Below are 16,844 nucleotides of genomic sequence, written 5' to 3'. Positions count from 1 at the left end.
TGGAGCAGCAAAGTGCTCCTGGGGTGACTCATAGGTCCCACGGTGAGGTCTCCGACACGGACCGCAGTCCCAGACCGCCTAAGCGGGCCCGCTGGGAGCTTCCCTCGACTTCATCTCACTGCTCAGGGTCTCAGCAGGAAGACTCTCTAGAGGATGAAGCGGAGGTAGCAGATCAGGACTCTGATCCTGACGCCGCTCTCAACCTGGATACACCTGAAGGGGACGCCATAGTAAATGACCTTATAGCGTCCATCAATCAGGTGTTGGATCTTTCTCCCCCAGCTCCTCCGATTGAGGAGTCAGCTTCTCAGCAGGAGAAATTCCATTTTAGGTTTCCCAAACGTACAATGAGTGCGTTTCTGGATCACTCCGACTTCAGAGAGGCAGTCCAGAAACACCGAGCTTGTCCAGATAAGCGCTTTTCTAAGCGCCTTAAGGACACACGTTATCCCTTCCCCCCTGACGTAGTCAAGGGTTGGGCTCAGTGTCCCAAGGTGGATCCTCCAGTCTCTAGACTGGCGGCTAGATCCATAGTTGCAGTGGAAGATGGTGCATCACTCAAGGATGCCACTGACAGGCAGATAGAGCTCCTGTTGAAATCCATCTATGAAGCTATCGGCGCGTCCTTTGCTCCGGCATTCGCAGCCGTATGGGCACTCCAAGCTATCTCAGCTTGTCAGTCTGAGATTAATGCAGTCACACGTGCCTCTACTCCGCAGGTTGTGTCCTTAACATCTCAGGCGTCGGCGTTTGCGTCCTACGCCATGAATGCTGTCCTGGACTCTGCGAGCCGTACGGCGGTAGCATCCGCCAATTCGGTGGCAGTCCGCAGGGCCATGTGGCTACGTGAATGGAAGGCAGACTCTGCTTCCAAAAAGTTCTTAACCGGTTTGCCATTTTCTGGCGACCGCCTGTTTGGCGAGCGATTGGATGAAATCATTAAACAATCCAAGGGAAAGGAATCATCCTTACCCCAGCCCAAACCAAACAGACCTCAACAACGGAAGGTACAATCGAGGTTTCGGTCCTTTCGGCCCGCGGGCAGGTCTCAATTCTCCTCGTCCAGCAGGCCACAGAAGGGTCAGAGGATCTCCGATTCATGGCGGTCTAAGGCACGTCCTAAGAAGAACGCCGGAGGAACCGCTCCCAAAGCGGCCTCCTCATGACTTTCGGCCTCCTCAAACCGCATCCTCGGTCGGTGGCAGGCTCTCCCGCTTTTGCGACGCCTGGTTGCCACATGTCCAAGACCGATGGGTGCGAGACATTTTGTCTCACGGTTACAGGATAGAGTTCAGCTCTCGTCCTCTGACTCGTTTCTTTAGAACTTCTCCTCCCCCCCGAGCGAGCCAATGCTCTTCTTCAGGCGGTGAGCGCACTCAAGGCAGAAGGAGTGGTGATCCCTGTTCCACTTCAGCAACGGGGTCACGGTTTTTACTCCAACTTGTTTGTGGTGCCAAAAAAGGACGGATCTTTCCGTCCCGTTCTGGACCTAAAACTGCTCAACAAACACGTGAAAACCAGGCGGTTCCGGATGGAATCTCTCCGCTCCGTCATCGCCTCAATGTCCCAAGGAGACTTCCTAGCATCAATCGATATCAAGGATGCTTTTCTTCAGCGCTCTATTGGGAGACCCAGACGATTGGGGTATAGCTACTGCCTCCGGAGGCCACACAAAGCACTACACTAAAAAGTGCAAGGCCCCTCCCCTTCTGGCTATACCCCCCCGTGGTGTCACGGGTTCTCCAGTTTTCAAGCTTTGTGCGAAGGAGGTCAGACATCCATGCATAGCTCCACAGATTTTAGTCAGCAGCAGCTGCTGACTATTTCGGATGGAAGAAAAGAGGGCCCATATAGGGCCCCCAGCATGCTCCCTTCTCACCCGTTGATGGTGTTGTAAGGTTGAGGTACCTATTGCTGGTACGGAGGCTGGAGCCCACATGCTGCTTTCCTTCCACATCCCCCTGAGGGGCTCTGAGGAAGTGGGATCCTGCCGGCCTCAAAGCTCTGACGCCGGGCTCCATCCACAGACCCATTTGAACCTGCTGGATACGGAGCTGGAGTACCGTTCAGGGACATGGCCCTGCACCATTACAGGTACTCTGTGTCCCCGTACACACAGGCACAGCACACTCCAGACTTGCTGGGTGTGCTAGTGCGTCGGGGACAGTAATGGGTTACAGTCACTGCAGCTTTGCTGAGTGACTTTGTGTTTTGGGAACTACCGCGCCGGACGCTCCGGGAGCGGCGGCGCGGCTGGGACTTGTAGTTCGCCGGGGACTGGGCGCCGACCGCGCTTTTACGGCGGCGGCGCTTATAAATCCAGTCCCCGGCTTCTGCGGCCTAGTGCCGCTTCGTTCCCGCCCCCTCCCTGTCACTCAGGGAAGGGGACAGACGCTGAGCAATCAGCAGCGCCGAGGGCTGGAGCGTTATTTACATGCTCCAGCCCTCTCACTGCACACTGTCGGACGCCGGATTCCCGCTCTGCCTTGGGGGCACGCCCACGGCCCGCCCCTCCTCACATGAGCTGGGGAAGAAGCCGGCAGCCATTACTGCAGTCCGAGCTCGGACTTTCGGCAACCAGGCAGGACGGTGGCGATCATACACCCGCTTATAGGCGGGCGGTAAGCGGCACACATAGTGCTGACCACAATATAACTGCAGTGTGTACATGTGTTGTTTTTAACTGCATAGGTCGCTATATGCCCGCTTGGGGAGCGACACATCAGCAGCAGGAAAGCAGGTGTGCTAAGGCACAGGCTTTCTAGGCTGCTTGTATTGCACGACTGAGGTGTTCATTTGTGTTTATGCTTATATGCTATACATTGCACTGTACAGTCGCTAGTCTTAGCTATATTCTCCTGGAATGGCTAGACTACAGCAGCAGAAAACCAAGGGTGCTGGGGCACAGGTGTTTTTCTATGCTGCTTGTATTGCATGGGCTGCAGTGGGCATTTGTACTTGTGCTTGTATGCTATACATTGCACTGTATGGTCACTCTTCTGGGCCATATTCCCCTAGATGACTAGTCTACAGCAGCAGAAGAGCTGGGGTGCCAGGGCACAGGCTTCTATGCTGCTTGTATTGCATGTGCTGCAGTGTTCATTCGTACTTGTGCTTGTATGCTATACATTGCACTGTAGGGTCACTCTTCTGGGCTATATTCCCCTAGATGACTAGTATACAGCAGCAGAAGAGCAGGGGTGCCAGGGCACAGGCTTCTATGCTGCTTGTATTGCTTGTGCTGCAGTGGTCATTTGTACTTTATGCCTGTATGCTATACATTGCACTGTACGGTCACCAATCTTGGCTATATACTTCTAGATAGCTAGTCGGCAGCGGCAAAAAAGCAACACAGATTTTCAGTGCTGTTTTTACTACATGGGATGCTGTTCATGACACCGTCCCATTGTGTGCATGCTCCCCTGTAGCACGTCGTCTGCCGGGGTCTCTAGCACTTCGTCTGCCGGGGTCTCTACTAGTTGTGGCCAAAGAAACCACCTGTCAACCCTGTCCAGGGACAGGGACGGAGTAGTCATAATATAGAGACTTGCAGTCCAGACAGGCATGGGCAATCTACTTGACCAAAAGGCAGCTCTTCAGGGCTTTGATACTGACATCGCTCTCAATCCGGATACACCGGGTGGTAACGCCATACGGAATGATCCTATACCGTCCATCAATGGAAGGTTGGATCTTTCTCCCTCAGCTCCCCCAGTGGAGATAGGAGACGAACAGGAGAAGTCCCTTTTCAGTATCTCACACAGATATTGAGTATTTTTCTGGCCACGCTGACTTCAGAGAAGCAGTCCAGGAACACCACGCTTACCAGATAAGCGTCTTCTCCAAACGTTTTTAGGATACACGTTATCCCTTTTCCCCTGACGTGGTCAGCGCTGGACCCAGGGTCCAAAGGTGGATTCTCCAATCTCCAGGCTTGCATCTAGAGCCATAGTTGCACTGGAGATGGGGCTTCACTTAAAGATGCCATTCACAGACAGATGGACTCTGGTTGAAATCTGTCTAGGAAGCTATCGGCGTGTCGGTTGCTCCGGCATCCACAGCCGTATAGGCAACCTAACCTTTTCAGCTGTTCTTGCGCAGCTGGCCTTGAGCACAGGGACATCTGTACCGCAGAGGCGTCCGTAACCCCGCAATGTCTGCACTGCGACTTACCCTGTTAATACTGTCCTAAAAGTACAGTCGAGGTTTCGGTCCTTCCCAAGCTCCGGCAGGTCCCAATTGTCCTCGTGCTAAAGGGCTACAAAACCTCAGACGGGCTCAGATTCCGGCCGGGCTCAATCACGCCCAAGGAAGGCAGTCGGAGGAACCGCTACCAAGGCGGTCTCCTCAGGACTCTCAGCTCTCTCTCTCTCTCCGCATCCGCGGTTGATGGCAGACTCCCCCGCCTTTGGCGACATTTAGCTGCCACAGGTCACAGACCGGTGGGTGACAGACATTGTGCTCACGGGCACAGGACAGTGTTCTGTTCTCGTCCTCCGACTCCATTCTTCAGAACGGCCCCACCCCCCACCGAGCAGATGCCCTGCTGCAGGCGGTGGACGCTCTAAGAGCAGAAGGAGTGGTGATCCCTGTCCCCCCTCAGGAACGAGGGCGAGGGTTTGTACTCCAATCTCTTTGTGGCTCCAAAAAAGGACGGTTCCTTCCGTCCTGTTCTGGTCCTGAAACTGCTCAACGAGCATGCGAACGCCAGGCGGTTCCGGATGGGATCCCTCCGATCCGTCATTGCCTCAATGTCTCGAGGAGACTTCCTTGCCTCAACAGACATCAAAGATGCCTATCTCCACGTGCCAATTGCTACGGAGCACCAACGTTTTCTACGTTTTGTGATAGGAGACGAACATCTTCAGTTCGTAGCTCTGCCATTCAGTCTGGCGACAGCCCCACGGGTGTTCACCAAGGTCATGGCAGCAGTGGTAGCAGTCTTGCACTCTCAGGGACACCCGGTGATCCCGTACTTGGACGATCTACTCGTCAAAGCACCCTCCCTCGAGGCATGCCAACGCAGCCTGAATGTTACGCTGGAGACTCTCCAGACTTTCGGGTGGATCATCAATTTGGCAAGGTCAAATCTGTCTCCGACTCAATCACTAATGTATCTCGGCATGGAGTTTCATACTCTATCAGCAATAGTGAAGCTTCCGCTGAACAAGCAGCGTTCACTGCAGACAGAGGTGCAGTCTCTCCTTCAAGGCCAGTCGCACCCCTTAAGGCGCCTCATGCACTTCCTAAGGAAGATGGTGGCAGCCATCGAGGCAGTTCTCTTTGCGCAGTTTCATCTGCGCCAACGGCAATGGGACATTCTCCGCCAATGGGACGGGCAGTCAACCTCCCTGGACAGGGAAGTCTCCCTTTCCCAGACGGCCGAGGACTCTCTGCAATAGTGGCTTATTCCCACCTCATTGTCATAGCCCCCATCCTGGGCAGTGGTCACGACAGATACGAGTCTGTCAGGGTGGGGAGCAGTTTGTCTCCGCCACATGGCTCAGGGGACGTGGACTCAGCAGGAGTCCACCCTTCAGATCGATGTTCTGGAAATCGGGGCAGGGTATCTTACCCTATTAGCTGTCCAGAAGTGGCTAGAAAGAGAGCAGATCCGAATCCAGTCGGACATCTCCACAGCGGTGGCATACATCAACCACCAAGAAGGGACGCGCAGTCAGCAAGCCTTCCAGGAAGTCCGGCGAATCCTCATGTGGGTGGAGGACACAGCATCCACCATATCCGCAGTTCACATCCCGGGCGTAGAAAACTGGGAAGCAGACTTCCTCAGTCGCCAGGGTATGGACGCGGGGGAATGGTCCCTTCACCCGGACGTGTTTCAGGAAATCTGTTGCCGCTGGGGGGTGCCGGACGTCGACCTAATGGCGTCTCGGCACACCAACAAGGTCCCGGCATTTATGGCACGATCGCGCGATCACAGAGCTCTGGCGGCAGACGCCTTAGTGCAAGATTGGTCGCAGTTCCGGCTCACATATGTGTTTCCACCTCTGGCACTCTTGCCCAGAGTACTGCGCAAAAATCAGATCCGATTGCAGCCGCGTCATACTCGTCGCACCAGACTGGCCGAGGAGATCGTGGTACCCGGATCTGTGGCATCTCACGGTCGGCCGACCGTGGTCACTACCAGACCGACCAGACTTACTGTCCCAAGGGCCGTTTTCTCCATCGGAATTCTGCGGCCCTGAACCTGACTGTGTGGCCTTTGTGTCCTGGATCCTAGCGTCTTCAGGATTATCCCAAGGGGTCGTTGCCACCATGAGACAGGCTAGGAAGCCCACGTCTGCTAAGATCTACCACAGAACGTGGAAGATTTTCTTAATCTGGTGCTCTACTCAGGGAGTGTCTCCCTGGCCATTTGCATTGCCTACTTTTCTTTCCTTCCTACAATAGGAGTTAGAAAAGGGCTTGTCGCTCGACTCCCTCAAAGGGCAAGTCTCAGCACTATCCGTGTTTTTTCAGAAGCGTCTAGCACGTCTTTCTAAGGTGCGCACGTTCCCGCAGGGGGTTTGTCATATCGTACCCCTGTACAAGCGGCCGTTAGATCCATGGGATCTGAACAGGGTTCTAGTTGCTCTCCAGAAGCCGCCTTTCGAGCCTCTGAAGGAAGTTTCCTTTTCTCGCCTGTCACAGAAGGTGGCGTTTCTCGTTGCGATCACATCGCTTCGGCGAGTGTCTGAGCTGGCAGCTCTGTCATCCAAGGCTCCCTTCCTGGTGTTTCACCAGGACAAGGTAGTGCTGCGCCCCATTCCGGAGTTTCTCCCTAAGGTCGTATCCTCGTTTCATCTTATTCAGGATATCTCCTTACCGTCCTTTTGCACTCATCCGGTTCACCGGTATGAGAATGATTTACGTTTGCTAGATCTGGTGAGAGCACTCAGCATCTACATTTCCCGCACGGCGACCATACGCCGTTCCGATGCACTTTTTTTGTCCTTGTCGCTGGTACGCGCAAGAGGTTGCAGGCTTCTAAAACCACCCTGGCTCGATGGATCAAAGAACCAATTCTGGAACCCTACCGTTCTGCAGGGCTTCCGGTTCTTTCAGGGCTGAAAGCCCATTCAAACAGAGCCGTGGGTGCGTCCTGGGCACTACGACACCAGGCTTCGGCTCAACAGGTGTGCCAGGCAGCTACCTGGTTGAGTCTGCACACTTTCACCAAACATTCTCAGGTGCATACCTATGCTTCGGCGGATGCCAGCTTAGGTAGAAGAGTCCTGCAGGCGGCAGTGATTTCCCCGTAGGGGAGGGCTGTTTTGCAGCTCTAACATGAGGTATTTATTTACCCACCCAGGGACAGCTTTTGGACGTCCCAATCGTCTGGGTCTCCCAATAGAGCGCTGAAGAAGAAGGGAATTTTGTTACTTACCGTAAATTCCTTTTCTTCTAGCTCTTATTGGGAGACCCAGCACCCGCCCTGTTGTCCTTCGGGATTTTTTTGTTGTTTGCGGGTACACATGTTGTTCATGTTGAACGGTTTTTCAGTTCTCCGATGTTACTCGGAGTTAATTTGTTTAAACCAGTTATTGGCTTTCCTCCTTCTTGCTTTGGCACTAAAACTGGAGAACCCGTGACACCACGGGGGGGTATAGCCAGAAGGGGAGGGGCCTTGCACTTTTTAGTGTAGTGCTTTGTGTGGCCTCCGGAGGCAGTAGCTATACCCCAATCGTCTGGGTCTCCCAATAAGAGCTAGAAGAAAAGGAATTTACGGTAAGTAACAAAATTCCCTTCATCTCCACGTGCCGATTGCACCAGAGCATCAGCGCTTCCTGCGTTTCGCCATCGGGGACGAACACCTTCAGTTCGTGGCACTGCCTTTCGGCCTGGCGACAGCCCCACGGGTCTTCACCAAGGTCATGGCAACAGTGGTAGCAGTCCTACACTCTCAGGGACATTCGGTGATCCCTTACTTAGACGATCTGCTTGTCAAGGCCCCCTCTCAGGTGGCATGCCAACACAGCCTGAATATTGCTCTGGAGACTCTCCAGAGATTCGGGTGGATCATCAATTTCCCAAAGTCAAAACTGACACCGGCCCAATCACTGACATATCTCGGCATGGAGTTTCATACTCTCTCAGCGATAGTGAAGCTTCCGCTGGACAAACAGCGTTCACTACAGACGGGTGCAATCTCTCCTGCGAGTCCAGTCGCACCCCTTGAGGCGCCTCATGCACTTCCTAGGGAAGATGGTGGCAGCAATGGAGGCGGTTCCTTTTGCGCAGTTGCATCTGCGTCCACTTCAATGGGACATTCTCCGCAAATGGGACAGGAAGTCGACGTCCCTCGACAGGAACGTCTCCCTTTCTCGGGCAGCCAAGGCCTCCCTTCAGTGGTGGCTTCTTCCCACTTCGTTGTCGAAGGGGAAATCCTTCCTACCCCCATCCTGGGCGGTGGTCACGACGGACGCGAGTCTGTCAGGGTGGGGAGCGGTCTTTCTCCACCACAGAGCTCAGGGTACCTGGACTCAGCCAGAGTCCTCCCTTCAGATCAATGTTCTGGAGATAAGGGCAGTGTATCTTGCCCTAAAGGCGTTCCAGCCGTGGCTGGAAGGCAGGCAGATCCGAATTCAGTCGGACAACGCCACGGCGGTGGCATACATCAACCACCAAGGCGGCACACGCAGTCGGCAAGCCTTCCAGGAAGTCCGACGGATTCTGCTGTGGGTGGAAGCCACAGCCTCCACCATCTCCGCAGTTCACATCCCGGGCGTAGAAAACTGGGAAGCAGACTTTCTCAGTCGCCAGGGCATGGACGCAGGGGAATGGTCTCTTCACCCGGACGTGTTTCAAGAGATCTGTTGCCGCTGGGGGAAGCCGGACGTCGACCTAATGGCGTCCCGGCACAACAACAAAGTCCCGGCATTCATGGCACGGTCTCAAGATCACAGAGCTCTGGTGGCAGACGCATTAGTTCAGGATTGGTCGCAGTTTCAACTGCCTTATGTGTTTCCTCCTCTGGCACTGCTGCCCAGAGTGTTACGCAAGATCAGGTCCGACTGCCGCCGCGCCATCCTCGTCGCTCCAGACTGGCCGAGGAGGTCGTGGTACCCGGATCTGTGGCATCTCACGGTGGGCCAACCGTGGGCACTACCAGACCGACCAGACTTGCTGTCTCAAGGGCCATTTTTCCATCTGAATTCTGCGGCCCTCAGCCTGACTGTGTGGCCATTGAGTCCTGGATCCTAGCGTCTTCAGGGTTATCTCAAGAGGTCATTGCCACTATGAGACAGGCCAGGAAACCAACGTCCGCCAAGATCTACCACAGGACGTGGAGGATCTTCTTATCCTGGTGCTCTGATCAGGGTTTTACTCCCTGGCCATTTGCCTTGCCCACTTTTCTGTCCTTCCTTCAATCCGGAATGGAAAAGGGTTTGTCTCTCGGCTCCCTTAAGGGACAAGTCTCGGCGCTCTCTGTGTTTTTTCAAAAGCGCCTAGCCAGGCTTCCACAGGTACGCATGTTCCTGCAGGGGGTTTGCCACATAGTCTCTCCTTACAAGCGTCCGCTAGAACCCTGGGATCTGAACAGGGTGCTAACGGCTCTTCAGAAACCACCTTTCGAGCCAATGAGGGATATTTCTCTTTCACGCCTTTCGCAGAAAGTGGTCTTCCTAGTGGCAGTCACATCACTTCGGAGAGTGTCTGAGTTAGCAGCACTGTCATGCAAAGCCCCCTTCCTGGTGTTTCACCAGGACAAGGTGGTTCTGCGTCCGGTTCAGGAATTTCTCCCTAAGGTGGTATCCCCTTTTCATCTCAATCAGGATATCTCCTTACCTTCTTTTTGTCCTCATCCAGTTCACCAATGTGAAAGGGATTTGCACTTGTTAGATCTGGTGAGAGCACTCAGACTATACATTTCTCGTACGGCGCCCCTGCGCCGCTCGGATGCGCTCTTTGTCCTTGTCGCTGGCCAGCGTAAAGGGTCGCAGGCTTCCAAGTCAACCTTGGCTCGGTGGATCAAGGAACCAATTCTTGAAGCCTACCGTTCTTCGGGGCTTCCGGTTCCCTCAGGGCTGAAGGCCCATTCTACCAGAGCCGTGGGTGCGTCCTGGGCTTTGCGGCACCAGGCTACGGCTCAGCAGGTGTGTCAGGCGGCTACCTGGTCGAGTCTGCACACTTTCACGAAACACTATCAGGTGCATACCTATGCTTCGGCAGATGCCAGCCTAGGTAGGCGAGTCCTTCAGGCGGCGGTTGCCCACCTGTAGGAAGGGGCTCTATTACCGAGGTATTATTTTTCCCACCCAGGGACTGCTTTTGGACGTCCCAATTGTCTGGGTCTCCCAATGGAGCGACAAAGAAGAAGGGAATTTTGTTTACTTACCGTAAATTCCTTTTCTTCTAGCTCCAATTGGGAGACCCAGCACCCGCCCCTGTTCCCTTCGGGCTGTTGTTCTTTTGTGTACACATGTTGTTCATGTTGAATTGTTCTTTTGGTTCATGGTTTTCAGTTCTCCGAACATCCTTCGGATTGAATTTGCTTTAGACCAATTTATAAGTTTCCTCCTTCCTGCTTTTGCACCAAAACTGAGGAGCCCGTGATGCACGGGAGGGTGTATAGGCAGAAGGGGAGGGGTTTACACTTTTAAGTGTAATACTTTGTGTGGCCTCCGGAGGCAGAAGCTATACACCCAATTGTCTGGGTCTCCCAATTGGAGCTAGAAGAAAAGGAATTTACGGTAAGTAAACAAAATTCCCTTCTTCTGTGTGTGCTGTGTATGGGAGACATCATAGCAGATAGTCTCTAACCATTTCGCTCATAGTTAGAGCTTGCAGAGGGGAAACCAGGTGAACAATGCAGGATACAATTTACCATAAATTACAGTTTCCCCGTGAACTTGTACTATGACTTGTTTGCATAGTAAGTAACATATTAACCTTCCAGATAAATAGTGTATTTGCCATCAGACCGGTCATCTTACCAGCACTTACGATAGATGCAACTTTGTTTTCTTCGGCGCTCTATTGGGAGACCCAGACGATTGGGTGTATAGCTACTGCCTCCGGAGGCCACACAAAGCATTACACTAAAAAGTGTAAGGCCCCTCCCCTTCTGGCTATACACCCCCAGTGGGATCACTGGCTCACCAATTTTCTGCTTTGTGCGAAGGAGGTCAGACATCCACGCATAGCTCCACTGTTTAGTCAGCAGTAGCTGCTGACTATATCGGATGGAAGAAAAGAGGGCCCATATAGGGCCCCCAGCATGCTCCCTTCTCACCCCGCTTGTGGTTTGTAAGGTTGAGGTACCTATTGCTGGTACGGCGGCTGGAGCCCACATGCTGTTTTCCTTCCACATCCCCCTGAGGGGCTCTGAGGAAGTGGGATCTTACCGGCCCCAAAGCCCTGAGGCCGGGCTCCATCCACAGACCCATTGAACCTGCTGGATACGGAGCTGGGTACCGTTCAGGGACATGGCCCTGCACCATTCAGGTACTCTGTGTCCCCGTACACACAGGCACAGCACACTCCAGACTTGCTGGGTGTGCTAGTGCGCCGGGGACAGTAAAGGGTTACAGTCACTGCAGCCTAGCTGAGTGACTTTATGTATGGGGAACTACCGCGCCGGACGCTCCGGGAGCGGCGGCGCGGCTGGGACTTGTGGTGCGCCGGGGACTTAGCGCCGACCGCGCTTTTACGGCGGCGGCGCTTATAAATCCAGTCCCCGGCTTTTGCGGCCTAGCTCCGCTTCGTTCCCGCCCCCACCCTGTCAATCAGGGTAGGGGAGAGACGCTGTACAATCCAGTGTTCATTGTACTTTATGCTTGTATGCTATACATTGCATTGTACGGTCGCCATTCTTGGCTCTATGTCCTAGATGGCTAGTCGGCAGCAGCATATAAGCAACACAGGCTTTCGATGCTGTTTTTACTGCATGTGACACTGTTCCACGGCACTGAACCCCATTGTGTGCAATGCTCCCCTGGAGCACTTGGTCAGCCGGGGTCTCTACTAGACGTGGCCAAAGGAACCACCTGTCAACCCTGTCCAAGGACAGGGATGGAGTTGCATTGGGATAGAGACTTGCAGTCCGGACAGGCCATGGGCAAATCATTGCTCCCTGGCCACCCTCATTGGGAATAAAATCGGTTCCCCGGGGGGGGTCCCAGGAGGCTCTCTGTATGATGAGGCAGACGTAGCTCATCAGGACTTTGATCCTGACAACGCTCTCAATCCGGATACACCGGATGGTGACGCCATAAGGAATGATCCTATAGCGTCCATCAATGGAATGTTGGATCTTTCTCCCTCAGCTCCCCCAGCGGAGGAGTCGGCTTCACAGCAGGAGAAGTCCCATTTCAGTAGCTCAAACGTATATTGAGTTTTTTTCTGGCCACGCTGACTTCAGAGAAGCAGTCCAGGAACACCACGCTTACCAGATAAGCGTTTTCTCCAAACGTATTAAGGATACACGTTATCCTTTTCCCCCTGACGTGGTCAAGCGCGGGACCCAGGGTCCAAAGGTGGATTCTCCAATCTCCAGGCTTGCGGCTAGAGCTATAGTTGCAGTGGAGATGGAACTTCACTTAAAGATGCCAGACAGATAGACTGTGGTTGAAATCTGTCTATGAGGCTATCGGCGTGTCGGTTGCTCCGGCATTTACAGCCGTATGGGCACCCTAAGCTTTTCAGCTGTTCTTGCACAGCTGGTCTTGAGCATATGTACATTTGTGCCGCAGGGGCGTCCGTATCCTCGCAATGTCTGCATTGCGACTTACCCTATTAATGCTGTCCTGGAAGGACAGTCGAGGTTTCGGTCCTTCCCAAGCTCGGGCAGGTCCCAATTGTCCTCGTCCAAAAGAGCTGAAAAGCCTCAGAGGGGCTCAGTTTCCGGGGGCTCAATCACGCCCAAGGAAGGCAGCCGGAGGAACCGCTACCAAGGCGGTCTCCTCATGACTCTCAGCTCTCTCATCTCTCCGCATCCGCGGTTGATGGCAGACTCGCTCGCCTTTGGCGACATTTAGCTGCCACAGGTCACAGACCGGTGGGTGAGGGACATTGTGCCCACGTGCACAGGACAGAGTTCTGTTCTCGTCCTCCGACTCGATTCTTCAGAACGTCCCCACCTCCCCACCGAGCCGATGCTCTTCTGCAGGCAGAAGGAATGGTAATCCCTGTTCCTCTTCAGGAACAAGACACGGTTTTCCTCCAATCTGGTTGTGGTGCCAAAAAAGGATGGTTCTTTCCGTTCCGTTCTGGACCTAAAACTGCTCAACAAGCACGTGGAGGCCAGGCGGTTCCGGATGAAACCCTCCGCTCCGTCATTGCCTCAATGTCTCAAGGATATTTCCTAGCATCAATAGACATCAAAGATGCTTATCTCCACGTGCCGATTGCTACAGAGCACCAATGTTTTCTACGTTTCGTGATGGGAGACGACCATCTTCAGTTCGTAGCTCTGCCATTCGGTCTGGCGACAACCCCACGGGTGTTCACCAAGGTCATGGCGGCAGTGGTAGCAGTCTTGCACTCACAGGGACACTCTGTGATCCCTTACTTGGACGATCTACTTGTCAAGGCACCCTCTCAAGAGGCATGCCAATTCAGCCTGAATGTTGCGCTGGAGACTCTCCAGACGTTCGGGTGGATCATCGACTTCTCAAAGTCAAACCTGTCACCGACCCAATCACTAACGTCTCTTGGTATGGAGTTTCATACTCTCTCAGCGATAGTGAAGCTTCCGCTGGACAAGCAGCGGTCACTACAGACTGGGGTGCAGACTCTCCGTCAAGGTCAGTCGCACTCCTTAAGACGCCTCATGCACTTCCTCGGGAAGATGGTGGCGGCAATGGAGGCGGTTCCGTTTGCGCAGTTTCATCTGCGTCCTCTTATTGGGACATTCTCCGCCAATGGGACGGGGAAGTCAACATCCCTGAACAGGAAAGTCTCCTTTTCACAGAAGGACTCTCTGCAATGGTGGCTTCTTCCCACCTCATTATCACAGGGAAGATCCTTCCTACCACCGTCTTGGGCGGTAGTCACGACAGGCGCGAGTCTGTCAGGGTGGGGAGCAGTTTTTTCTCCACCACAGGGCTCAGGGTACGTGGACTCAGCAGGAGTCCACCCTTCAGATCCATGTTCTGGAAATCAGAGCAGTGTATCTTGCCCTACTAGCCTTCCAGCAGTGGCTGGAAGGAAAGCAGATCCGAATTCAGTCGGACAACTCCACAGCGGTGGCATACATCAAATGGCGTCCAGGCACAACAACAAGGTCCCAACCTTCATAGCACGGTCTCGCGATCACAGAACTCTGGCGGCAGGCGCCTTAGTGCAAGATTGGTCGCAGTTCCGGCTCCCTTATGTGTTTCCACCTCTGGCACTCTTGCCCAGAGTGCTACGCAAGATCAGATCCGACTGCAGCCGCGTCATACTCGTCGCCCCAGACTGGCCAAGGAGGGCGTGGTATCCGGATCTGTGGCATCTCACGGTCGGCCAACCGTGGGCACTACCAGACCGACCAGACTTACTGTCCCAAGGGCCGTTTTTCCATCGGAATTCTGCGGCCCTGAACCTGACTGTGTGGCCATTGAGTCCTGGATCCTAGGGTCTTCAGGATTATCCCAAGGGGTCGTTGCCACCATGAGACAGGCTAGGAAGCCCACGTCCGCTAAGATCTACCACAGAACGTGGAGGATATTCTTATCCTGGTGCTCTGCTCAGGGAGTGTCTCCCTGGCCTTTTGCATTGCCTACCTTTTTTTCTTTCCTGCAATCTGGGTTAGAAAAAGGTTGTCGCTCGGCTCCCTTAAAGGGCAAGTCTTGGCGCTATCCGTCTTTTTTTCAAAAGCGTCTAGCACGACTTCCTAAGGTGCGCACGTTCCTGCAGGGGGTTTGTCATATTGTACCCCCGTACAAGCGGCCGTTAGATCCATGGGATCTGAACAGGGTACTAGTTGCCCTCCAGAAGCCGCCCTTCGAGCCTCTGAGGGAGGTTTCACTTTCTAGACTATCACAGAAAGTGGCTTTTCTGGTAGCGATCACATCTCTTCGGAGAGTGTCTGAGCTAGCAGCGCTGTCATCCAAGGCTCCTTTCCTGGTCTTCCACCAGGACAAGGTAGTGCTGCGCCCCATTCAGGAGTTTCTCCCGAAGGTGGTATCCTCTTTTCATCTTAATCAGGATATCTCTTTGCCTTCGTTTTGTCCTCATGCAGTTCATCGGTATGAGAAGGATTTACATTTGTTAGATCTGGTGAGAGCACTCAGAATCTACATTTCCCGCACGGCGCCCTTGCGCCGTTCGGATGCACTCTTTGTCCTTGTCGCTGGTAAGCGCAAAGGGTCGCAGGCTTCTAAGGCCACCCTGGCTCGATGGATCAAAGAACCAATTCTTGAAGCCTACCGTTCTGCTGGGCTTCCGGTTCCATCAGGGCTGAAGGCCCATTCTACCAGAGCCGTGGGTGCATCCTGGGCATTACGACACCAGGCTACGGCTCAACAGGTGTGCCAGGCAGCTACCTGGTCGAGTCTGCACACTTTCACCAAACATTATCAGGTGCATACCTATGCTTCGGCGGACGCCAGCCTAGGTAGAAGAGTCCTGCAGGCGGCAGTGGCCTCCCCGTAGGGGAGGGCTGTCTTGCAGCTCTAACATGAGGTATTTCTTTACCCACCCAGGGACAGCTTTTGGACGTCCCAATCGTCTGGGTCTCCCAATAGAGCGCCGAAGAAGAAGGGAATTTTGTTACTTACCGTAAATTCCTTTTCTTCTAGCTCTTATTGTGAGACCCAGCACCCGCCCTGTTGTCCTTCGGGATTTTTGGGTTTTTTTCGGGTACACATGTTGTTCATGTTGAACGGTTTTTCAGTTCTCCGATGTTACTCGGAGTGAATTTGTTTAACCAAGTTATTGGCTTTCCTCCTTCTTGCTTTTGCACTAAAACTGGTGAGCCAGTGATCCCACTGGGGGTGTATAGCCAGAAGGGGAGGGGCCTTACACTTTTTAGTGTAATGCTTTGTGTGGCCTCCGGAGGCAGTAGCTATACACCCAATCGTCTGGGTCTCCCAATAAGAGCTAGAAGAAAAGGAATTTACGGTAAGTAACAAAATTCCCTTCTTTCTGCAGACAGATTTATTATACTTCCAAGATCCCATGTATAAAAGTGTGCATACGTTCAATAAAATCCTGTCGAATAATCGATTTCGTGATAGAGCCCAGTTTGAGCTTTTCTCGTATATTCTGTCCTATATAGATTGTCCAATGTTTTTATATTGATGACCTATCCTTAGCTCATCCATACCAGATTGGCGGGGGGCGACACTCTTTACTCCCTCCGAACAGCTATTCCTTCTGCCGGCTGGATGTTGTTAGAAAAGTATAACTCCGTCAGCTGCATAGTTACCGCAGCGGGTAATGTAAATCCACACCAAAAAGGGGCAGATGTGCAGTACCCGACCGTGGCCACTATGCAATTGATGGCACTGTGCCATTCTGCTCCACAACTAACACAGCCGGCCACCTCCAGGAACAGTTGGTCAATGAAGGTGCCGGGTGTCGCACCCCCACCAATCTAGTATTGGTGACCTATTCTAAGATTAAACCATCAATATAAAGCTCTGGACAACTCCTTTTACATGTTTTCCATTTTATATTTGATGTCTTTTTAATAAGTGTTAAGTATATGATAATCCACCATTATATCATCTGCATTAATTACTGGTACATGGTTTCCATCCTATTTCTTCAGTCTCTACCTTCTCCACTTGTATCGGGTCATTATATCGGTCTTTTCTACTTCAATATTCGGTAATTATTCCTGGAGGGTTCCCATTTTTTGGGCATCTTTTAAAGCAAATTTGTCCCCCATACCAAGATTGGCTGTTCTCCTCTAT

The sequence above is a fragment of the Anomaloglossus baeobatrachus genome, chromosome 10, assembly GCF_048569485.1.
Source record: "Anomaloglossus baeobatrachus isolate aAnoBae1 chromosome 10, aAnoBae1.hap1, whole genome shotgun sequence".
In the NCBI taxonomy this organism is placed as follows: domain Eukaryota; kingdom Metazoa; phylum Chordata; class Amphibia; order Anura; family Aromobatidae; genus Anomaloglossus; species Anomaloglossus baeobatrachus.
The sequence above is the reverse complement of the archived record's forward strand: the minus strand, read 5'-3'. Positions refer to the sequence as shown.